Source organism: Gossypium arboreum, chromosome 11 (assembly GCF_025698485.1).
Source record: "Gossypium arboreum isolate Shixiya-1 chromosome 11, ASM2569848v2, whole genome shotgun sequence".
NCBI classification, from domain to species: Eukaryota; Viridiplantae; Streptophyta; class Magnoliopsida; order Malvales; family Malvaceae; genus Gossypium; species Gossypium arboreum.
Genome location: NC_069080.1, coordinates 69,543,363 through 69,567,448, shown reverse-complemented (window position 1 = coordinate 69,567,448; position 24,086 = coordinate 69,543,363). Strand labels below are relative to the sequence as shown.

The following is a 24,086-nucleotide window of genomic DNA, read 5'->3' as shown; positions in this document are numbered from 1 at the left end:
TTGAAGCAACTTAGTAAAACTGTGACGGAGTATAAACGAGAGTTTGTGAAACTCAGCAAGTATGCGCAAGAATGCGTATCCACTGAAGCTACCATGTATAAGAGGTTTGAGGATGGCCTCAATGAAGACATTCGAGTGTTTTTGGCCATCCTAAAGCTAAAAGAATTTGTGGTACTCATTGAGAGAGCATATAAAGCAGAAGAGCTGGTGAAGAAGAGAAGGAAGATAGCCATTGAGTCGCGAGATTTAAAGAGAAGACAGATGGGGAAAATGCATCAGTCCTCCTCCAAGAGGTCAAAAGAGTTTACTACCCAATCGAATACTTCAGTTGGATATTCGAAGGGAAACAAGAATCGTTAGAACATGACATCTAAAGCCCAAACTACCTCAGTGGCAAGTGTTGGTAGTGCTCGGCCAAGTAGGATAGAGTGTTTGCAATGTGGAAGACGTCACTTGGGCGAATATCGAGTAAGCGAGAGGGGCTATTTCAAGTGTGGGTCACTTGACCACTTTGTCCATGAGTACCTTGAGATGAACGAGAGAGAGAGAAAACAAGATGTGAAAGCAAGTAGTGCTCCCTTGAGGGGTAGGCCTCAAAGGAACCCCAGGAGTGGGAATAGTAGTAGAGGTGCACCAAGAGAGGCTGCGATAAGGTCTGAAGGCAAAGCGCCAGTGAGGACCTATGCTATACGAGCCCGTGAAGAGGCAGAGTATCCAGATGTGATCACTGGTACCTTTTCTATTCACGATATAACTATTGTCACTTTAATTGACCCGAGATCTACCCACTCTTACATATGTATGGAATTATTACCTCGTATAAACATGTTAGTAGAGGCCACTAAGTTTGTAATAAAAGTGTCTAACCTGTTAGGCAAGCATGTATTAGTGGACCAAGTATGTAGAAATTGTTCTTTATGATTAGAGGCCATTTTTTTCCGACCAACTTGATATTTTTACCGTTTAATGAATTCAATGTAATTCTTGGGATGGATTGGTTAACCTCCCATGGTGTTGTAGTAGACTATGAGAGAAAAGTAATTCAACTAAGATGTGAAGAAGGAAATATTCTTCAAGTTGGGCCAGATAAGTCAGATAATTTGTCTGTGGTAATATCGTCTTTGGCAGCTGAAAGATATTTGAGAAAAGGGTATGAAGTTTATCTAGCTTTTGTGCTGAATACCCAAGTGTCTGAGTCAAAGATTGAGTCTGTACCAATGGTTTGTGAGGTTATAGACGTCTTTCCGGAGGAGTTACCAGGGTTACCCCCAAAGAGAGAGGTTGAGTTTGGTATCTAGTTGGCTCCTGGTACGATGCCAATCTCAATTACACCTTATAGGGTGTCCCCCACCGAATTAAAGGAGTTGAAAATGCAGTTACAAGAATTAACAAATAAAGGTTTTGCTAGACCGAGTTATTCACAATGGGGTGCTCCAGTGCTTTTAGTAAAAAATAAGGACAGATCGATGAGGTTATGTATCGACTACAGATAGCTTAACAAGGTGACAGTGAAGAACAAGTATCCCTTGCCGAGGATCGATGATCTCTTCGATCAATTGAGAAGGGCCACTGTGTTCTGTAAGATAGACTTAAGATCGGGCTACTACCAGTTAAGAGTCAAAGAACATAATGTACCGAAGACTACTTTTCGGACAAGATATGGGCATTATGAGTTTCTTGCTATACCTTTTGGATTAACAAATACCCCGGTTGTATTTATGGGCTTAATGAACCGCATCTTCCGGCCGTACTTGGATAAGTTCGTAGTTTTTTTTTCGACGACATATTGATTTATTCAGGTGATGAGAGTGAGCATGCGGAACATTTGAGAATTGTGTTACGGACTTTGAGGGATAAACAGCTCTATGCTAAGTTTAGTAAGAGCGAGTTTTGGCTTAAGGAAGTTGGATTCCTAAGACACACTGTGTCAGGAGACGGTATCAGAGTTGATCCGAATAAGATCTCAGCTATTGTAGAATGGAAACCACCGAGGAATGTGACAGAGGTCCGCAGTTTTCTGGAGCTAGCAGGACACTATAAACGATTTGTAAATGGATTCTCCATGATAGCTACACCAATAACAAGGCTACTGTAGAAAGATGTCAAGTTCGAATGGACAGAAGAATGCCAACAGCGCTTCGAGAGATTAAAGGCTTTGTTGACCGAAGCCTTAATTTTAGTGCAACCTGAGTCAGGCAAGGAATTTGTAGTTTTTAGTGATGCCTCCCTAACGGTTTAGGGTGTGTGCTAATACAAGAAGGCAAGGTTATACCTATGCCTCAAGGTAGCTAAAACTTCATGAGAAGAATTATCTAACCCATGATTTAGAGCTAGCAGCTGTGGTGTTCGCACTGAAGATTTGGCGACATCATTTATATGGTGAGAGATGCCGAGTATTTACCGATCACAAGAGTTTAAAGTATTTAATGACTCAGAAAGAGTTGAATTTGAGGCAACAATGATGGTTAGAGCTAATAAAAGAAACGGGCCAAAAACAGACAAAATGGGCTTATCTCAGTATTTCACACGGCCTAGGCACTTCCACATGGGTAAACCACTCGCCCGTGTGAGGCACATGGGTAAACCACACGCCCGTGTGAGGCACATGGGAAGGCCACATGCCCGTGTATCATGGCCGAGTCAACTAAAAACCAACTCAGAATTGCACACGGTTTGAGCACCTTTCCACGGGCGTGGCACACGATCGTGTCCCTATCAAGCCTAAGTCTAATTCTACTCGGAAATGGCTAATTTGGAGGCTTTTGATGTAACACCCCGAACCCGAGACCATCGCCGGTGTCGGACACGAGGGGTTAGCAAGCCAAGTTCACTTGTTTTGCCCATCCATTGGACATTTCCAGTCAGGCTGGAAAAACTGCATCACTGTCGCCTTAAAAATCATATCTCGAGTTTCAAAACTCGGAAACTGGTTTCGTAAATTTTTCCTGAATTTAGACTCATATATCCTTCCATGGATTTATTTCTAGAATTTTTGGTCTGGCCAATTGGTACAGTTTATTAGTTAAAGTCACCCATGTTACAGGGATCGACTGCTCTGACCTTCGCGCGGTATAACTTGAATATCTCTCTATACAGGGCTTTAATGCTGGTGCCGTTTGTTTCAAATGAAACTAGACTCAAAATGGAATCTGTACATATAAGGTATGTCGCCTAATTCTTTCTGGATAATTTATAGTAAATTTTTAAAGTTGCGACAGGGAACCCAGAAACCATTCTGGCCCTGTCTCACAATAGCTTTAATATCTCTTAACCTGTAACTCCTATGACCATTTCGTTTCTTCCATAAGAAAATAGACTCATCAAGGTTCATTTACATAGCTTATTCACTATTTAATTCCATTCCTATGAATTTTGGTGATTTTTCACATTCACGCCACTGCAGCTGGCAGCATCTGTTTTAAGGTAGGTCTTACCTATTTGGTAGTCTCCATGAACCAACTAGTCTTGCCATACATAGGTTCATATATGATCATTTTAACCATGCCAATGGCTGATCATATGACCAACATTCCCATTTCCAATCCATAGCCACATCATGACACCAAATATATACATACAAACCACAATTAGTCTAAGTTCATGCTTCCTTTTCGAGCCATTTTCGCATGGCCGTACATACTTACATTACAACATATTTAACAAACAAGAGGTAGTCCTATACATGCCATCTCAAGTTCAACCAAAATTTATACCAAAATGGAGGCTTGATAGTGTGGATGACTTGACTTCAACGATCCCGAATCCGATTGCTATCGAGCGAAATCTAGAAAACCGAGAGCCAAAGCAATGAGTAAGCATTTTTATGCTTAGTAAGTCTCAAGGAATATAATCAACTCTAATTACAGCAATACATTCACATAGTTAAATCAATCATTTCATTAATGCACATTCACATAATCATACTTACTTCACCATCCCAACTCTTATGTTCATACACAAATAACGGCTTCATTAAGGCCGATAACTCGTTCCATCATAGGAGCGGATATTCACACGCTCTTACTCCTAGCGCAAAGCACACACCGCACTTACCTTGTCATTGGGAAATTTCACAAGTGCATTAGCTGAAATTTTCCAGCAAGCTTATAATTTTCAAATCACATACCTTCGAGTTTAACCGGATGTCGCTACTCGATCAATCGCCGGGACATAGCCGGTTATGGTAACCCGCACCAAGGCCTCACGGACTTAACCCGGATATCACGATTTGCACAAATGCCTTCGGTCTTAGCCCGGATAGAATGACTCGCACGAATGCCTTGGTCTTAGCCCGGATGTAGCCACTAGCACAATTGCCTTCGGTCTTAACCCGGTTATAATTTCCAGCATAATTGTCTTGAGGCTTAGCCCGGATATCATTCAATTTCTCATGCACACATACATCAATAATCATTGGACATACATATTTCATTTTCGTTACTAAGGCTCAAACACAATTATAATCATTAGCATATTCGCCTTGGGACTTAGCCCGTGGAATTCAAATACTCATACACACATAATCAATAATCATACACATCCATATTTCATCTCACATAATTCAAGTAAGGTCACTTCTTGAGGACTCACCTCGGATGTTGTCGAACGGCTTTTACGGCTATTCGATTACTTTTTCCTTCCCCTTGTCCAATTGTGGCCCTCTTAGCTCTTGAGCTAATTCAAACAAATTCAATTTATCAAAACCTCATTGTGCTAGCTTATGGCGAATATGACAAGGAATTTAAATGGTCATATGGCCACCCTTTAGCTTGAATACACAATGGTCATGCACATTTTATACTACATCAAGCAATTCAATACAATTTATTCGAGCATCAAGGAAAAGCTAAGGCCTTCAATAGGCTACCCAAGGCCGAATATTCATGTACATGTTGAGGTCAATTTTGCACTTAATACCTCACAAAAACAGCATGCAATTTACTAATTAATGCTTTGCACATTGTGGCCCAAAACTTATAATATAGCACCAAGCACTTATATGTGTGTTAGGTCAATTGTGCTTGCAATTTCACAAGCATTCTTCCACATTTTCTTCTTTAAACCAATATATTCATCACTTAGTTCATAACCAAACATAATGTGCAATCATATATATGCATATATGAGCATGGCGAATTTTCAAGGTGTCCATAGCCATCCAAAACACAAATTTTAACTAACATGCAAGAAGCATGAATCATGCTCAAGAATGCATCATGGCGAATATGACAATCATGCTCCTTTTCAATTTCAATCATGATAAAACAAAGAGAAAACTCAAAATCTTACTCAAGAGTAGACAATCCATCATTGCATGCATCATCATCAAGCTTCACACTTAGCATGCAATGGCTTTATCACCATAACAACTTTGGCCAAATACCATTTCCATGGCTTAACAAAGATTTGAGCCATGGCTAACATGCACATCAAGTTAGCAACCAAAACATGCATGAAACTCCCAACACAACCTCATACATACCTTAATCTTGATGCAAATTTAGCCAAATCTCCTTCTTGTTCTCTTCCAAACCAAGCATGAAGCAAAACTCCTATCTCCTCCCTTAGTATTTTCGGCCAAAAGGAAAGAACAAGGATGAACAATTTTTTCTTGTTTTTCTTTCACTTGCACGGCAATGGGGGAGGATGAGCTATTTTCTTGATTTTTTTGTTTCTCCTCCAACATCATTAATTATTTTATCATTTAATTCATCATGCATTAACAAAACATGTTTCAACATGTTTTCTTTGCCCATAAACCATGTCATGGCCGGCCACTAGCTTCTTTGGGGAAATTTGACATGCAAATCCTTTATTTTTGCATGCATGAGCAACTAGTCATCACACATTTCCCCATCATACTTTCAAAGTTCACTACTAGGTCCTTTCTAGTGAAATTCACCTTTATAACACTAAATCAATCATCAAAAAATGTCATACATGGATACACACATATTATAGGCATCGAAATAAATTTTAAATTATTTTTATGCCTCGGTTTTGTGGTCCCGAGACCACCTTCCGACTAGGGTCAATTTTGGGCTGTCACAACTCTCCCCCACTTAAGAAATTTTCGTCCCGAAAATCCTACCGTAAATAGGTTTGGATATCGCTCTTTCATAGAGTTCTCGGTCTCCCAAGTAGCTTCTTCTATCCCGTGCTTGAGCCATAACACTTTTACTAGCGGAACCCGCTTGTTTCGCAACTCTTTCACTTCTCGTGATAGGATACGAATCAGTTCTTCCTCATAACTCATATTAGCTTGAATTTCAATTTCTGATGGACTAATCACGTGCGATGGATCGGATCTATAGCGTCGAAGCATCGAAACGCGAAAGACATCGTGAACCTTTTCGAGTTCAGGGGGCAAAATCAAACGATATGCCACTGGACCGACTCGCTCGGATATCTCAGATGGCCCAATGAACCTCGGGCTCAACTTGCCCTTACTACTGAATCGAGTATCTTTTTCCAAGGCGATACCTTGAGAAACACTTTATCACCCACGATACTCGATATGCTTACGCTTCAGGCCCGCGTACGACTTCTGACGATCGGAGGCTATCTTCAGACTTTCACGGATTACTTTCACTTTCTTCAGCATCCCTAATCAAATCCACCGAAAATCTTGCTTTCACCGAGCTCGGTCCAAAACAATGGTGTACGGCATTTACGACCGTCTGAGGCCTCGTAGGGTGCCATCTTAATACTTGATTGAAATTTGTTGTTGTAAGCGAATTCAATCAACGGCAAATACCGTTCCCATAAACCACTAAACTCGAGGACGCAACATCTTAACATATCCTCAAGTATCTCGAATTATCCGCTCGGATTGACCATCGGTTTGGGGTGAAAGGCGGTCTTTGAAATGCAACTTGGTACCCAAAGCCTCTTGCAATTTCTTCCAAAATCGCGATGTAATCTTGGGTCTCTATCCGACACGATAGAAATAGGCACCCCATGCAATCGAATAATTTGGGAGACGTATAATTCTGCCAATTTATCGAGCGAAAAATCCGTGCGGACAGGGATAAAATGAGCGGACTTGGTCAGTCTATCAACAACGACCCAAATCGCATCTTTCTTACTTGCCGACACTGGTAATCCAGATATAAAATCCATTGTCACTCGATCCCATTTCTATTCAGGTATCATGATTGGCTGAAGTAATCCCGATGGCACTTGATGTTCCGCTTTCACTTGTTGACATATCAGACACCTTGAAACAGATTCAGAAATATCTTATTTCATACCGCCACCAAAATTGGCGTTTGGTCATTGTACATTTTAGTACTACCCGGGTGGATTGACATTCGACTCTCGTGAGCCTCGCTCAAAATCATCGAAACAAGTTCAATCCTTGGTATACATAATCGACCCTTGAACGTCAAGCAGTCATTGTCGTCAATCTGAAATTCCGATTCTTCATCCGAAACACATTCGGCTCGCTTAGCGACCAATTCAGCGTCGACCTTTTGAGATTCAAGTATTTGATGAATCAATAATGGTTTGGCTTCTAATTCGACTACTAGCACCTCCTCGGGTGAAACGGATAAATGAGCATCCATCGCTCTCAAAGCAGACAGTGCCTTGCGACTTAAAGCATCGGCCACCACGTTGGCCTTTCCCGGGTGATAATCAATGCTGAGTTCATAGTCTTTCAACAACTCAAGCCAACGTCGTTGTCGCAGGTTTAAATCTTTCTGAGTCATCAAATATTTTAGACTCTTGTGGTCCGAATAAATATGACACCTTTCTCCAAACAAGTAATGCCGCCATATCTTCAAGGCGAACACTATGGCTGCTAGTTCAAGGTCATGGGTTGGATAGTTTCTCTCATGCGGCTTTAGTTGTCTCGACGCGTAAGCCACAACTCGACCTTCTTGCATCAACACACAACCTAACCCAAGCAAGGATGCGTCATTGTATATGACAAACTCTTTACCAGACTCCGGCTGTACTAGCACTGGGGCCTCGGTTAAACAAGTTTTTAGTCGATCAAAACTTTCTTGACAAAGCGTTCGACCACTCGAACTCAACATCCTTTTTGGAGTAGTTTCGTCATCGCGCAGCCTATCATCGAAAAACCTTTCACAAATCGTCGATAGTATCCGCAAGCCCCAAAAGCTCCTAACCGGTAACATTCCTTGGAGGTTTCCAATTGACTATGGTCGAAATTTTGTTCGGGTCCACCCGACACCGTCACGGACACCACGTGCCCCAAAAAACTAACCTCTTTCACCAAAATTCACATTTACCGAACTTTGCGATAATCGCTTATCTCGTAAGACTTGCAACACTAGCCTCGGTGTTCAAAGATGTTCGTTTCATCTCTCGAATTGACCTAAATGTCATCGATAAATACAACTACGAACCGATCCAAGTATGGCCTGAAAATTCTATTCATTAAATCCAGTAAACACCGTTAGGGCATTAGTGAGCCCAAACGGCATCACCAAGAATTCGTAGTGACCGTACCTCGTTCTAAAAGCGGTTTTGGGTATGTCCGATTCTCGGACCCTCAACTGATAGTACCCCAACCTTTAATCTATCTTTGAAAACACCGAGGCTCCCTTTAATTGATCAAACAAATCGTCAATTCGTGGCAACATATATATATTCTTTATCGTCACTTTATTGAGTTGACGATAGTCGATGCAAAACCTCATGCTTCCGTCCTTCTTTTTCACAAACAATACTGGTGCGCCACATGGAGAAAAAACTCGGTCGAGCGAAACCTCTATCCGTCAATTCTTGCAATTGGACCTTCAGTTCCTTTAACTCGTTAATGCCATACGATACGGAGCTATCGAAATTGAGTGGTACGGTACCAATTCGATGCCAAATTCTACTTCGAACAGGTGGTAAGCCCGGCAATTCTTGGGAAAACATCCGGTATTCACAAACCACGGCACAGATTCGGGTTTCTTTTCTAATTCCTTGTCATCGAGCACATACGCAAGGTACGCCGCACCCTTTTCTTACATATTTACGGGCCAACATCGGCGATATTACGGTGGCAACTCCTTTAAGTCCGTAGACTCAACCCTTATTATCTTGTTATTCGCTCCTCAAATCGATAGTCTTGCTCTTGCAATTTACAACCACATCGTGCATGGTCAACCAACCCGGACCAAGAATAACGTCGAACTCATCGAACAGCAAAAGCATCAAGTCCGCCGGAAAACAAGAACCTCGGAACACTAGGGACTTTTCTTGCACACTTTGTTGACAGCACGTAATGACCCAAAGGGTTTGATACCCGAATTACAAACTCAGAGACTCAATAGGCAAGTCTTCTTTGGATGCTAAGGTTTCACATATATATGAATGAGTAGAACCGGGGTCAATCAAAGCAATCACATTTGTATTGAAAAGAGTGAAAGTACCGGTAATGACATCCGAGAGGCAGATCCTCGCGTGCGCGTATGGCATAAGTCCTCGCAGAGCACGAGCCTCAGATCCGATGGTAGCATCTCTAGATCCTCTCGACCGCCATCGACATTGCCCATATTTCTAGGTGGCCTACCTCGAGCAGCGGTAGTACCCGAGTTTCCACTCGACTCACATTCATTCAAGCATCCTCGGGCAATCCTTCCTAAAGTGGTCGGCCGATCCACACTTATAGCAGGAGCGATCACGAAACCAACAGCTCCCGAATGCCATTTGCCACAATGTTGACACTCCGCCTCTCTCGGCGATCATTTCCACCATGGCGATCGAAGTGACTCGTGTGGTCACAGGGGTCGATCGCGTCCTCGTCTAGAAAAGCCCAAAGCGCCTCTAGACCGGTTCACATCATCTCGAAATCTCTTGATTGCTGTTGAAGAGACTTTCCGAGGACCTCTTCGAATTCTCCGGTTCCCATATCAGCTTTTGTTTCTCCTTTCTAAGCTCTTCGACTTTACAAGCTCGCTCAACAAGTACTACGATCTCTCGTATTTCGAGAATGCCAACGAACATCCTTACATCATCATTCAGCCCATCCTCGAAGCGTTTACACATAATAGCCTCGGACAAAATGCATTCTCGCGTGTACCGGCTAAGCCTCACAAACTTTCGTTCGTAGTCGGTAACGGACATAGAACCTTGCTTAAGATCAAGGAATTCCCTCCGCTTTTGGTCGATGAATCTCTGACTAATATACTTTTTCCGGAACTCGGTTAGAAAGAATTCCCAAGTCACTTGTTCTCTAGGCACCACAGAAGTCAGAGTACTCCACCAATAGTAGGCGGATTCACGTAGCAAGGAGATGGTACACTTTAAGCACTCATCGGGTGTACAAGATAGCTCATCGAGCACCCGGATAGTGTTGTCCAACCAAAATTCAGCTCGTTCGGCATCATCATCATCCGTAGCTTTAAATTCAGTGGCCCCATGTTTTCGAATCCTATCGACTGGGGGCTTACTTGACCTTATTTGGTCAGTTACCGGAGGTATTGTAGGTGCGGGGGTTGCATTTGTCGGGAATGGAGGTTGTGGGACAGCCGTGTTAGTTCGAATGTATTGATTAAACCATTCGTTCATCACACTATAAAAGGCTTGCCTAGCCTCATCATTCGGATTGCTGGCCATAGGTTGAGAGTCCGCGGCGCTGTCCCTTGTACGGAGCAGGCGCCACACTCTCCACATCATCAGCTATTGCTCGGTTGGGATCGGGATCCATTGCTAATAACAAACACAAAGTCAAATTGTCAGAAATCACCACACTATCGATTCATCATTTAATGGCATGTATAGCTAGACCCCAAACACATCACGGTAGTCCTAGAATCGACTAAACCGTGGCTCGATACCAATAAAATTGTAACACCCGAACCCGAGACCATCGCCGTGTCGGACACGAGGGTTAGCAAGCCAAGTTCACTTGTTTTGCCCATCCATTGGACATTTCCAGTCAGGCTGGAAAAACTGCGTCACTGTCGCCTTAAAATCATATCTCGAGTTTCAAAACTCGGAAACTGGTTTCGTAAATTTTTCCTGAATTTAGACTCATATATCCTTCCATGGATTTATTTCTAGAATTTTGGTCTGGCCAATTGGTACAGTTTATTAGTTAAAGTCACCCATGTTACAGGGATCGACTGCTCTGACCTTCGCGCGGTATAACTTGAATATCTCTCTATACAGGGCTTTAATGCTGGTGCCGTTTGTTTCAAATGAAACTAGACTCAAAATGGAATCTGTACATATAAGGTATGTCGCCTAATTCTTTCTGGATAATTTATAGTAAATTTTAAAGTTGCGACAGGGAACCCAGAAACCATTCTGGCCCTGTCTCACAATAGCTTTAATATCTCTTAACCTGTAACTCCTATGACCATTTCGTTTCTTCCATAAGAAAATAGACTCATCAAGGTTCATTTACATAGCTTATTCACTATTTAATTCCATTCCTATGAATTTTGGTGATTTTTCACATTCACGCCACTGCAGCTGGCAGCATCTGTTTTAAGGTAGGTCTTACCTATTTGGTAGTCTCCATGAACCAACTAGTCTTGCCATACATAGGTTCATATATGATCATTTTAACCATGCCAATGGCTGATCATATGACCAACATTCCCATTTCCAATCCATAGCCACATCATGACACCAAATATATACATACAAACCACAATTAGTCTAAGTTCATGCTTCCCTTTTGAGCCATTTTCGCATGGCCGTACATACTTACATTACAACATATTTAACAAACAAGAGGTAGTCCTATACATGCCATCTCAAGTTCAACCAAAATTTATACCAAAATGGAGGCTTGATAGTGTGGATGACTTGACTTCAACGATCCCGAATCCGATTGCTATCGAGCGAAATCTAGAAAACCGAGAGCCAAAGCAATGAGTAAGCATTTTTATGCTTAGTAAGTCTCAAGGAATATAATCAACTCTAATTACAGCAATACATTCACATAGTTAAATCAATCATTTCATTAATGCACATTCACATAATCATACTTACTTCACCATCCCAACTCTTATGTTCATACACAAATAACGGCTTCATTAAGGCCGATAACTCGTTCCATCATAGGAGCGGATATTCACACGCTCTTACTCCTAGCGCAAAGCACACACCGCACTTACCTTGTCATTGGGAAATTTCACAAGTGCATTAGCTGAAATTTTCCAGCAAGCTTATAATTTTCAAATCACATACCTTCGAGTTTAACCGGATGTCGCTACTCGATCAATCGCCTTGGGACATAGCCCGGTTATGGTAACCCGCACCAAGGCCTACGGACTTAACCCGGATATCACGATTTGCACAAATGCCTTCGGTCTTAGCCGGATAGAATGACTCGCACGAATGCCTTGGTCTTAGCCGGATGTAGCCACTAGCACAATTGCCTTGGTCTTAACCCGGTTATAATTTCCAGCATAATTGTCTTCGGGCTTAGCCCGGATATCATTCAATTTCTCATGCACACATACATCAATAATCATTGGACATACATATTTCATTTTCGTTACTAAGGCTCAAACACAATTATAATCATTAGCATATTCGCCTTGGGACTTAGCCGGGTGGAATTCAAATACTCATACACACATAATCAATAATCATACACATCCATATTTCATCTCACATAATTCAAGTAAGGTCACTTCTTGAGGACTCACCTCGGATGTTGTCGAACGGCTTTTACGGCTATTCGATTACTTTTTCCTTCCCTTGTCCAATTGTGGCCCTCTTAGCTCTTGAGCTAATTCAAACAAATTCAATTTATCAAAACCTCATTGTGCTAGCTTATGGCGAATATGACAAGGAATTTAAATGGTCATATGGCCACCCTTTAGCTTGAATACACAATGGTCATGCACATTTTATACTACATCAAGCAATTCAATACAATTTATTCGAGCATCAAGGAAAAGCTAAGGCCTTCAATAGGCTACCCAAGGCCGAATATTCATGTACATGTTGAGGTCAATTTTGCACTTAATACCTCACAAAACAGCATGCAATTTACTAATTAATGCTTTGCACATTGTGGCCCAAAACTTATAATATAGCACCAAGCACTTATATGTGTGCTAGGCCGAATTGTGCTTGCAATTTCACAAGCATTCTTCCACATTTTCTTCTTTAAACCAATATATTCATCACTTAGTTCATAACCAAACATAATGTGCAATCATATATATGCATATATGAGCATGGCGAATTTTCAAGGTGTCCATAGCCATCCAAAACACAAATTTTAACTAACATGCAAGAAGCATGAATCATGCTCAAGAATGCATCATGGCGAATATGACAATCATGCTCCTTTTCAATTTCAATCATGATAAAACAAAGAGAAAACTCAAAATCTTACTCAAGAGTAGACAATCCATCATTGCATGCATCATCATCAAGCTTCACACTTAGCATGCAATGGCTTTATCACCATAACAACTTTGGCCAAATACCATTTCCATGGCTTAACAAAGATTTGAGCCATGGCTAACATGCACATCAAGTTAGCAACCAAAACATGCATGAAACTCCCAACACAACCTCATACATACCTTAATCTTGATGCAAATTTAGCCAAATCTCCTTCTTGTTCTCTTCCAAACCAAGCATGAAGCAAAACTCCTATCTCCTCCCTTAGTATTTTCGGCCAAAAGGAAAGAACAAGGATGAACAATTTTTTTCTTGTTTTTCTTTCACTTGCACGGCAATGGGGGGGGAGGATGAGCTATTTTCTTGATTTTTTTGTTTCTCCTCCAACATCATTAATTATTTTATCATTTAATTCATCATGCATTAACAAAACATGTTTCAACATGTTTTCTTTGCCCATAAACCATGTCATGGCCGGCCACTAGCTTCTTTTGGGGAAATTTGACATGCAAATCCTTTATTTTTGCATGCATGAGCAACTAGTCATCACACATTTCCCCATCATACTTTCAAAGTTCACTACTAGGTCCTTTCTAGTGAAATTCACCTTTATAACACTAAATCAATCATCAAAAAATGTCATACATGGATACACACATATTATAGGCATCGAAATAAATTTTAAATTATTTTTATGCCTCGGTTTTGTGGTCCCGAGACCACCTTCCGACTAGGGTCAATTTTGGGCTGTCACATTTGAAGCATTCCAAAGTCTATATAAACACCTTAGAAGAGGATTAAAAGGGACACGGAGAGTAGAAGGCAAAAATACTCAAGGATAAACATTGGAAGGAGCTCAGAAGCAGGATCTACTTCAAGACTGAAGATCTCCATTCAATTTCCTTAGAAGTTCTTATGGTTTCTTTATGTTTTGTTGTTTTCCCAATTCTGAGATGTTTTCCCTTATTATGAACTAAACTCCCTAAATGCCTAAGGGAGATGAAACCTAAGACGGATCTTATTACTATTTGCATTATATGATAAATACTTATTCTTATTCTTAATTGTGAGTTTTAATCCTTGCTTTAATATTCCAGGATATTAATTCAAGTTTTGATGTGCTTATTCAGTGGAGCAAAAGTCCTTGTTTAAGAGTGGACCTCCCATAATTAAGCGGAGTTGCATGCAATCCTAGAGATAGGACAACATAAAACTATCGGATTGGAGTCAAATCTAATAAGGGAATCCATAGATCGAGTTAATGCGACAATAAAGGTTTTAATTAGAAAGAGATTTCGATTAATCAACCTAGATTCAGTTGTTTTTAGTCTCGAGAGAGATATTAACATAAATTAGGGATTTCTATGGATTAAGTCAAGTGAATAAATTGTCTTATTCAGAAATAATAAGTAAAGTCTAGGTGGATTCTTCCTTGGGTATTGTCTTCTCCATGGTTTTCTAAACAATATTTTTCAACTTTTATCTCTGTCGTAATCTTAGTTAATTAGATAATTAGTCTTAGTTAAAACATTCCTTTAATTGTTAGGCTAGATAATAAAAAGATAGTAATTACTAGTACTTTTAGTCCTTATGGATACGATATTTTCGGTCTCACCATAACTATACTACTGTTCAATAGGTGCGCTTGCCTTAGTCAAATTTTTAGTTAGTTTAGCGACCATCAAGTTTTTGGCGCCGTTGCCGGGGACTAAGATATTAGGAGCGCTTTATTTTTATTACTTTTGCCATTTTTACTTTTATTGCAATTTACTTTTTGTTTTTAGTTTAATTTTTCTTTTCTAAATTTTCTTTTTAATTGCTTCTGGCAGGTGTCTCTAGTTTATGACTAGGAGGAAACCGTCAGGACCTTTGCTTTTTGAAAGTGAGATCGAGAGCACAGCTTGCAGAAACCAAAGATAAATAAGGCGAAGTCTACAATACATAGAGGAAGAGCGAGAGGATGATATCCATACTACAATCGAGGAGATGACTGATAATCAAAATAATCCTCTACCTCCTGTGATTGCTGCCAATCCAGTAAATCAGAATCCTGCTCCTCGTACTATGTATGATTATGCTAAACCTACTTTAACAAGAACTGAATCGAGTATAGTTAGACCTGTTGTTGCTGAAAATAATTTTAAACTGAAACCTAACACTATTCAAATGATACAATAGTTTGTTCAGTTTGATGGTTTGCAGGACAAGGATCCAAACACTCATTTAGCAAATTTTTTAGAATTCTGCGACACCTTTAAGATCAATGGCGTTTCTGACGATGCCATTCACCTTCGGTTGCTTCCCTTTTCATTAAGGAATAAGGCTAAACAGTGGTTGAACCCGTTACCATAGGGATCAATCACTACTTGGGAGCAAATGACCGAAAAATTTTTACTCAAATATTTTTCGTGGCTAAAATGGTTAAATTGAGGAATGACATCTCTTCTTTTATGCAGATGGATTTAGAAACACTATATGATGCATGGGAGAGATACAAGGATTCATTGAGAAAGTGCCCTCACCATGGATTACCTTTATGGCTACAAGTTCAAACTTTCCACAATGGTTTGAACCCTTTAACGAGACAGATGGTCGATGCAGTGGCTGGTGGAATCTTAAATAATAAAACACCTGAAGAGGCTTATGAGTTCATTGAAGAGATGTTACTAAATAATTATCAGTGGTAAGTTATGAGGACAAATCCTAATAAAGTGGCCAGTGTTTTCAACCTCGACGCGGTCACCATGTTATCAAACCAGGTAGAGCTCTTAAATAAAAAGATTGATGGCTTATGTGTTTCTACGTAGGTGCATCCGATGATGCAGTGTGATACAAATGGAGGAGGGATAAATAATCCAGAATCCCTAGCCTACGACCATAGTACTACGAACGAACAAGTCAACTATAAGGGTAACAATTCTAGACCACAGAATAATCCATATATTAATACTTACAATGTAGGTTGGAAGAACCATCCCAACTTCTCTTGGGGTGGTCAAGGAAATTCGAGACCACCACCACCTCTAGGATTCCAACAACAACCTTACCAACAAGAGAAAAAGCCAAACCTTGAAGAGATGATGACGAAGTTTATTTCAGTGACGGAAACCTATTTTCAGAACACTGAAACTGCAATTAAAAATCAACAGACATCAAATCAAGGACTCGAGAATCAAATAGGATAGCTGGCTAAGTTGATCTCTGAAAGACCACAAGGTAGCTTGCCCAGTAATACAGAAACTAACCCAAAGGAGCAACTTCATGCCATCACTGTGCGCGACAAAGAAGGGTTAGTTGAATCTAAATCTGAAGCAAGGCACAAAGCTGTGGTAAGTAATGGTAAGGATGAAATGAATCATTGTACATAGAAGTTGGTAAGCAAAGAGTATAAACCTCGTATACCATATCTCAATGCAAAAAGGAAAGACCGCACAGACGAACAATTCAGTAAATTCCTTAAACTATTTAAAAAGTTACATATTAACTTACCGTTTATTGAAGCTCTTTTGTAGATGCCCAACTCAATTAAATTTTTAAAGGAGATCTTATCAAACAAATGGAAGTTAGATGAGTCATCACATGTAGAGTTAAATGCAGTCTACTCAGCTATTCTACAAAACAAGCTACGCAACAAAGTGAAAGATCCAAAGAGTTTTACAATTCCTTTTTTAACTGGTAGTTTTAATGTTAACAATGCTTTAGCTGATTTAGGGGCAAGTATTAATGTTATGCCTTATAAAATGTTTAAACAACTAGGTATTGGGAAACCCAAGCAAACTAGGATGAGCGTTCAATTGGCTAATAAAACCATTAGATTTCCTAGGGGTATAATTGAGGATGTGCTCATTAAAATCGACAAATTTATATTTTTAGTAGACTTTGTTGTTTTAGACATGGATGAGGATAGTGACATTCCTTTAATTTTAGGACGACCCTTTTTAGCAACTGCTAGGACTATTATTATTGTCGGTACAGGTGAGTTAATACTTCAGGTAGGCGATGACATGATTAAACTCGAAGCTCGTGATTCTGTCAAAAAGACTAGTGATCAAGATGATTACACAAGTTCTTTTAATATGAGTAACCTTTTTTTTAACCCTCTTTATAGGAAAAACTTTTGAAAAGTACAAATGAGCCACGTTCCAGTCCATGTAATGACAAGAATATCCATGAAGAGCGAAGGCTATAGATCGAAGAACTAGATGAATGGCAAACACAGGTTAAGGAGAAACCGAGAATACACGATGAATCATGGCAGTGTCATGACAAACTTAAAGGTGAACCGAAGCAACTTAAGGTTGGAGACAAAGTACTGTTAGATGAAGTAGACCCTCATGTTGCCACTTCTGATCCTAATGGAGAAATCCCTTTTACGGTACTCAATGTTTTCCCATACAGTACAGTTGAGGTAACTCATTCCGAATTCGGCACTTTTAAGGTAAATAGTACTCGTCTAAACCTTCTTTTGATAAAATTGATAGTAGGGATGAGGATTTTCAACTCCTCGAACCACCATAACCATGCAAATATACGGTGAGTCAAGCTTAGACTATAAATAAGCGCTTCTCGGGAGGCAACCCGAGCACTAACACCACTAAGCCTTTTATTTTATCTATTTTTCGTGTTTTTTTTTATACAGGTACAGTGACCCACAAGGCCTGGGCACACGGGCGTGTCCTTGGCCGTGTGGAAACAGGTCTTAAAATTACCCAAACTCAACAGACACGGGCGTGTGACACGCCTGTGTGGACCACACGACCTGGACATACAGGCGTGTTCTAGGCCGTGTGAAAACTAGAGCTAAATTTTCAAATTTTAAACAGGTCAGAGAGATACATGGGTGAACCGCACAGCTTTGTGTTCGGACACACAGGCGTGTGGGAGACCATACGGGCATGAGAGAAGCGAACAACGTAGCACACAGCCATGCGATACGACTGTGTGAACCAGACGGCCTAGACAAATAGGCGTGTTCTAGGCCGTGTGATGAATGGGCATTCAATAGTCGCGATTAACATGGGCTAAACTCGAGCCACATGGGCATGTGACATGGCTATGTGGCCCCAACATAGGGCCTTAACACAACCATGCCCTTATTTTAACCCCCGAAAACATAATTTTTATTTTGTCTTCTTCTTCCTCAAACCCTCCAACCAGCCGCCGCCGCAGCCCCCCTTTCCCCTCACTACCAACCACCGCCTTCCTCCTTCTCCCTGACCATCAACCGGCCACCACCTCCCGTTTCCCTTTCTCTTTCTTTATATTCCCTTCCTTTCCTTCTTCTCCTCTCTTCTTCCTTTCCCCCTACTTTTTTTTCTTTCCCCCTTACCCGCATGGCCACCAGTCACTTCCCTCGCCGTCCACCTCTCGCCTCCACCACCACCACCTCGTGATGCTGACGCATCTGATGATGAAGACCTCTGAGTCCATTTATTTTATTTATTTTATTTTTGTTTTATTTATTTTTTGAAGACTTCTGTTTTATATTTTGAACTATGTTTATCTTTATAGTTATTATCAAGTAATCCCTTAATTCTCTTCCATAGTGGTGTTTATTTTTTTATTAGTAACTCAGAATCATGTCTTTCATTAGCCTTATCTACAACTCTAACTATCACTATTCCAAAGATTTCATCAAAAAAATTTAGGGTAGTTTCGCTTCTCTCCCTCTCTTCTGATTTTATGCTTATATTATTATTATTATCTATCTTCGTACATTGAGGACAATGTACATCTTAAGTGTAGGGAGGTTATTTATATGTCTATTAGAAAATCCCTGAATTTTTATCTCGTTCTCAAATAATTTTCTCATATTATTATTAGAGTGAATTCTGATTGATTTATACTTTTTGTTGATATGTTTTGAATTAAATCATAGGTAATTGTACATTGATTGTTTACCCTTAAGACATTAGAGAATCAAGCATGATAAATTGACTTTTTAGAATTAAAATTGCTAGGTTGTTTCCCTGAATTGAGGTATTATCTTGAAGTTCTGAATTCACGTGATTGACATCAAAAGCCATAATTTTTGTGAGATCTTGAGCCTTTAGAGCATATATCCTTTCTTGCTCATTTTTATTATTTCTTATGAGTGTGTCAATACTAATTTGTTATTCTAAAACTTGCTTCGATTATACATGTCGAAACCACATCATTGATTTGATATACCGAGATGATAAAGGCACCTAGGTTTTAACCCACTTACCTCATAAAAAGCCTACCCATATAATTGACCCTTAGTGAACCTCTTTGAGCCTTAACCATTGTTTCTTGATTTTCCCCTTAATGTTAACCTACAACTTAACCCTTTTTGATTCGTTAAGAATTTTTCCCTTTTCATTGACTCCTTTTTATCGAGATTTAATTTGATTAGTTACCTAACTAATGTTCGTTCATTCCAGTTGTTGAATTATTTCTTATTATGTACTTCCCATTATTGTACTTGTTCTTATTCTTAAAAAAAACTATATATTTATATTCATATAATTACATATTGTTATAAAGAGCTTGGATAAAGTTATTATTTCGAGAAAAGAAAGCTCATTTCATTAGTTTTGGATAGTCTTAATTCTGGCAATTGTTTGTAATTCAACAATTAGCTTTATTATTCTAAGTTTGTTAACTTATTAAATTAATCTCAATTCTAACCCTTTTTTTCAGCCTTTATCCATACCTTTAACTTAAGCCCCATTACAACCCTACTAAAAACCTTTTGATTTGTATATCATTTCATTTATAGTGGTGGAGATTTGATTTTCATGCAAGCCTATGGTAATAACTTTTCATGTTTGACTATTGAGTGCTTAATTATTGAACCTTAAACACTTTGAGTTATTTGAGTGAATCTTTCATGAGGATGCCAACTCTTGTCAATTTGGAATTAAAGTTAATTATTTAGATAATGGGAGATACCTATGATTTTTATGATTAAAACGCTTAACTTGGATTGTTTGAAACTTTGATATTCTTTTAGTTGAATTCTCAATGTATGATTATTTTTGGATCATTTCGAATCATTATTGATGAGAATTATAAGTTGAGAAGAATTTATTTTGATTACGAGTTGAGGATTTTGTTTGAGCACAAGAAAATGCTTAAGTGTGGGGATATTTCATAAACCATAATATATACATATTTTTATCCCATACTTGGCATATTTTTGGATGATTTATCATAAGATTTAGTGAATTTGATACTCCTAATCCTTTAAAATCATGTTTTATACTTAGGTGAGTAGAGGAAGGTGAAAAGAGCAAGAAACGGGCCAAAAACAGACAAAATGGGCTAATCTCAGTATTTCACACGGCCTAGGCACTTCCCCAAGGGTAAACCACACGCCCGTGTGTCATGGCTATGTCAACTAAAAACCAACTCAGAATTACACACGGTTTGAGCACCTTCACACGGGTCTAATTCTACTCGAAAAAGGCTAATTTGGAGGGTTTTGAAGCATTCCAAAGTCTATATAAACACCCTAGAAAAGGATTAAAAGGGACATGAAGAGTAGAAGGTAGAAAATACTCAAGGATAGCCATTGGAAGAAGCTCGAAAGTAGGATCTACTTCAAGACTGAAGATCTCCATTCAATTTCCTTAGAAGTTCTTAGGGTTTCTTTATGTTTTGTTGTTTTCCCAATTCTGAGATGTTTTCCCTTATTATAAACTAAACTCCCTAAATACCTAAGGGAGATGAAACCTAAGACGGATCTTATTACTATTTGCATTATATGATAAATACTTGTTCTTATTCTTAATTGTGAGTTTTAATCCTTACTTTAATATTCTAGTATATTAATTCAGGTTTTGATGTGCTTATTTAGTGGAGCAAAAGTCCCTATTTAAGAGTAGATGTCCCATAATTAAGCCAAGTTGCAAGCAATCCTAGAGATAGGACGACATAAATCTGTCGGATTAGAGTCAAATCTAATAAGGGAATTCATAGATCAAATTAATGCAACAATAGGGGTTTTAATTAGAAAGAGATTTCGATTAATCAACCTAGAGTCAGTTGTTTTTAGTTTCGAGAGAGATATTAACATAAATCAGGGATTTCCACGGATTAAGTCAAGTGAATAAATCGTCTAATTCAGAAATAATAAGTGAAGTCTAGGTGGATTCTTCCTTGGGTATTGTCTTCTCCATCGGTTTTCTAAACAGTATTTTTCAACTTTTATCTCTGTCGTAATCTTAGTTAATTAGATAATTAGTCTTAGTTAAAACATTCCTTTAATTGTTAGGTTAGATAATAAAAAGATAGTAATTACTAATACTTTTAGTCTTTGTGGATATGATATTTTCGGTCTCACCATAACTATACTACTGTTCGATAGGTGCGCTTGCCTTTGTCAAATTTTTAGTTAGTTTAGCGACCATCAATATATATATATTTAAATATCTTTGAACATAAAAGAAATTATTTAATTATTACTCCACCAAGATATACGGTGAAGTCTTAAGCTGTGCTAATACATTTCAAAATTAATGAAAGAATTGAAACTCTTCAAGTTTTACCGTAAGGAACATGGCATCTATAAATCCATTAACATATCACACTCAACTTGATAAGTATTTTAAAATTGGAGTTTGAACTTTTTTGTTTACATTAGTGTTTAAATTTTATAATTATTTTAAAAAAAAATAGTCTCTAAATTTGGTAATTATTTCCATAGAGAGGTTTAAACATTTTTAAGTTCATAAACTTACTTAGAACAAAAAAAAATTCAGACTCTAATATGAGAACAATTACCTAATTCAAGTCCTAAAATAAAAATAATTCTGAAGTTGAATCTAAAAAAACCCACAATAATTTAATTAAACTTTGTTACAAAGTAGAATTTCTATCAATTCCCCCATATATGGGTTATTGATTATTTTTTAGTGAAAAATCTCTATAAAAACATGTTTCCTTTTATGCTACCGTCAGGAAAAAACCTTATAACTTGCTTGTATGATTACATGCGACTGTTACATACTCAAGTTTTTTGAAGTACTATTCTGTGCAAGTGAATGGGAAGCACTAAAATTAGAACCTTATAAGACCAGTCTTAAAAAAAAAAAAAAACTTGCGACGTGTCTAACATTGCTTCATGTAGGTTGTGTGGTGCCTGTTAGGAAACAAATGTGCATGCATTAAGATATTGCAAAGTGGCGTAATATAGTTGGAAAGCAATTGTGTCCCAAAGAAAACATGAAGAATTCTTTAAAGCTTCCCTACAGAATTGGCTCATTAGCACATGGGAAATTCTAGGGAGCGCTTTCCATCGGTTCCCTTAAAAAACAAAATTTATAACCCGTTAAAAATGAAAAGTATATTTTTGGAGGAATTATTTCAACATTTTCTTTAAAATTACATTTTACTCTAAAAAATCACGTAATAGTTATTGATGTTATTGAGTTATTATATTTTGGTATACAAAAAATTTAAAGAAAATCATTAGAAATTTTAAGCCTATATCAAAAGTTTTAATGAAATATCAAAATTTCTAGCACCATATCTGTAACGCCCCGAATTTTGGGGTTAGAATTTTTTGGGTTTTGTGGTTAGGGTCACAAAGAAGGGTGTGCTATTGTGTTTAGTCACGTGTTAAAGTGTAAGAATAGGCTTGTTGGACAGGTGGTTGAGTGCGTGTTAGTTTATCTTTGGGTCCCTGGTTTGAGCCCTTGTGTGTGTGTTTTGGGTGTTATATATTTATCTTTTATATTTTTAAATAGTGGATTTCTTTTATGTTTTAAAATAATTATTTAGTTTTATTTATTTGGTATTTATTTTTTTATTTTTTTATTTTCCTTTCCTTTTCACGTGTTTTCTTCTTTTTTTTAGTTTATTTTCTTTCTTTGCTTCCTTCTTTTTGAATTGGTGGTGTGGTGGTTTTGGAAAAGCTTCGTTTTTCTTTGTCATCGAGTCAGCATCGGGACGTTTTTGATCATCAAAACAGGTGTGGGTTTTGAAACTATTCTTTTTATTTGTGAACTGTAAATTGGCTTTTGATAGAATGTGGCAATGTTGTTGTCTTCCGGGAAATTGGTTGTCGAGGTTCGATAATACCGTTGAATAACATGAAAATCGTTCTGGTTAGTGTGTTTCTGAGTCCCAATGATTGAGGGTCAAATTAGTGACTGAAAAAGCTTGATTTGCAGGCTGTTTATGGGTGCTTTTGTGGCCACGCAGGTGTGTGTCGAATCACACAGCCTTGTGGAATTGGGAATTAGGGTTTCTTAGTATGATTAGGGGCCACACGGCCGTGTGGTCAATTTTAGGATTTTTTCGATTTTCACACGGTAGTGTTCCTCAAGCACACAGGCGTCTGTGATTGGGAAATAGGGATTGAGTGATTTGGTGCCACATGGCCCAGCCACACGGCCGTGTGGCTAATTTGGGAATTTAGGAATTTCACACGAGTGTGTGTTTTGGACACACAGCCGTGTCAGGTTGGCTCACAGGCGTGTAAGACCCTCATGCGGCCATGTTTGTCCTGAACTCTAATATAGTATGAATGGACAGAGAGTTACAGGACCTGTTTCCACAGCCATGTCCCTGGTCCACACTGGCATGTGCCTTAGTCACACGGCCATGTGCCTCAGCCACACGGTCGTGTGCCCCTCTTCACACAAGCATTTAACCTCCCACACTACCTAGGCGACTCCACATGGCCAGATTTGGTTCTGTGTGCATTTTGATCTAAAATCGTGTCTGTATGTGTTCAACTCTTGGCTAGGCTTTAGTGAGAATGAATAAGACTTTGCTATGGATTT

At 38.8% G+C, this 24,086-nt stretch overlaps 1 non-coding gene across 1 annotated transcript; it reads right to left on the bottom strand.

The window, feature by feature from the left end:
• Window positions 1-15,755: 15,755 nt before the first annotated feature.
• LOC128284545 (small nucleolar RNA R71) lies at window positions 15,756-15,862 on the bottom strand. Its single transcript, XR_008274969.1, has one exon. It is a non-coding gene; the product is annotated as a small nucleolar RNA R71 (small nucleolar RNA).
• Window positions 15,863-24,086: the final 8,224 nt, after the last annotated feature.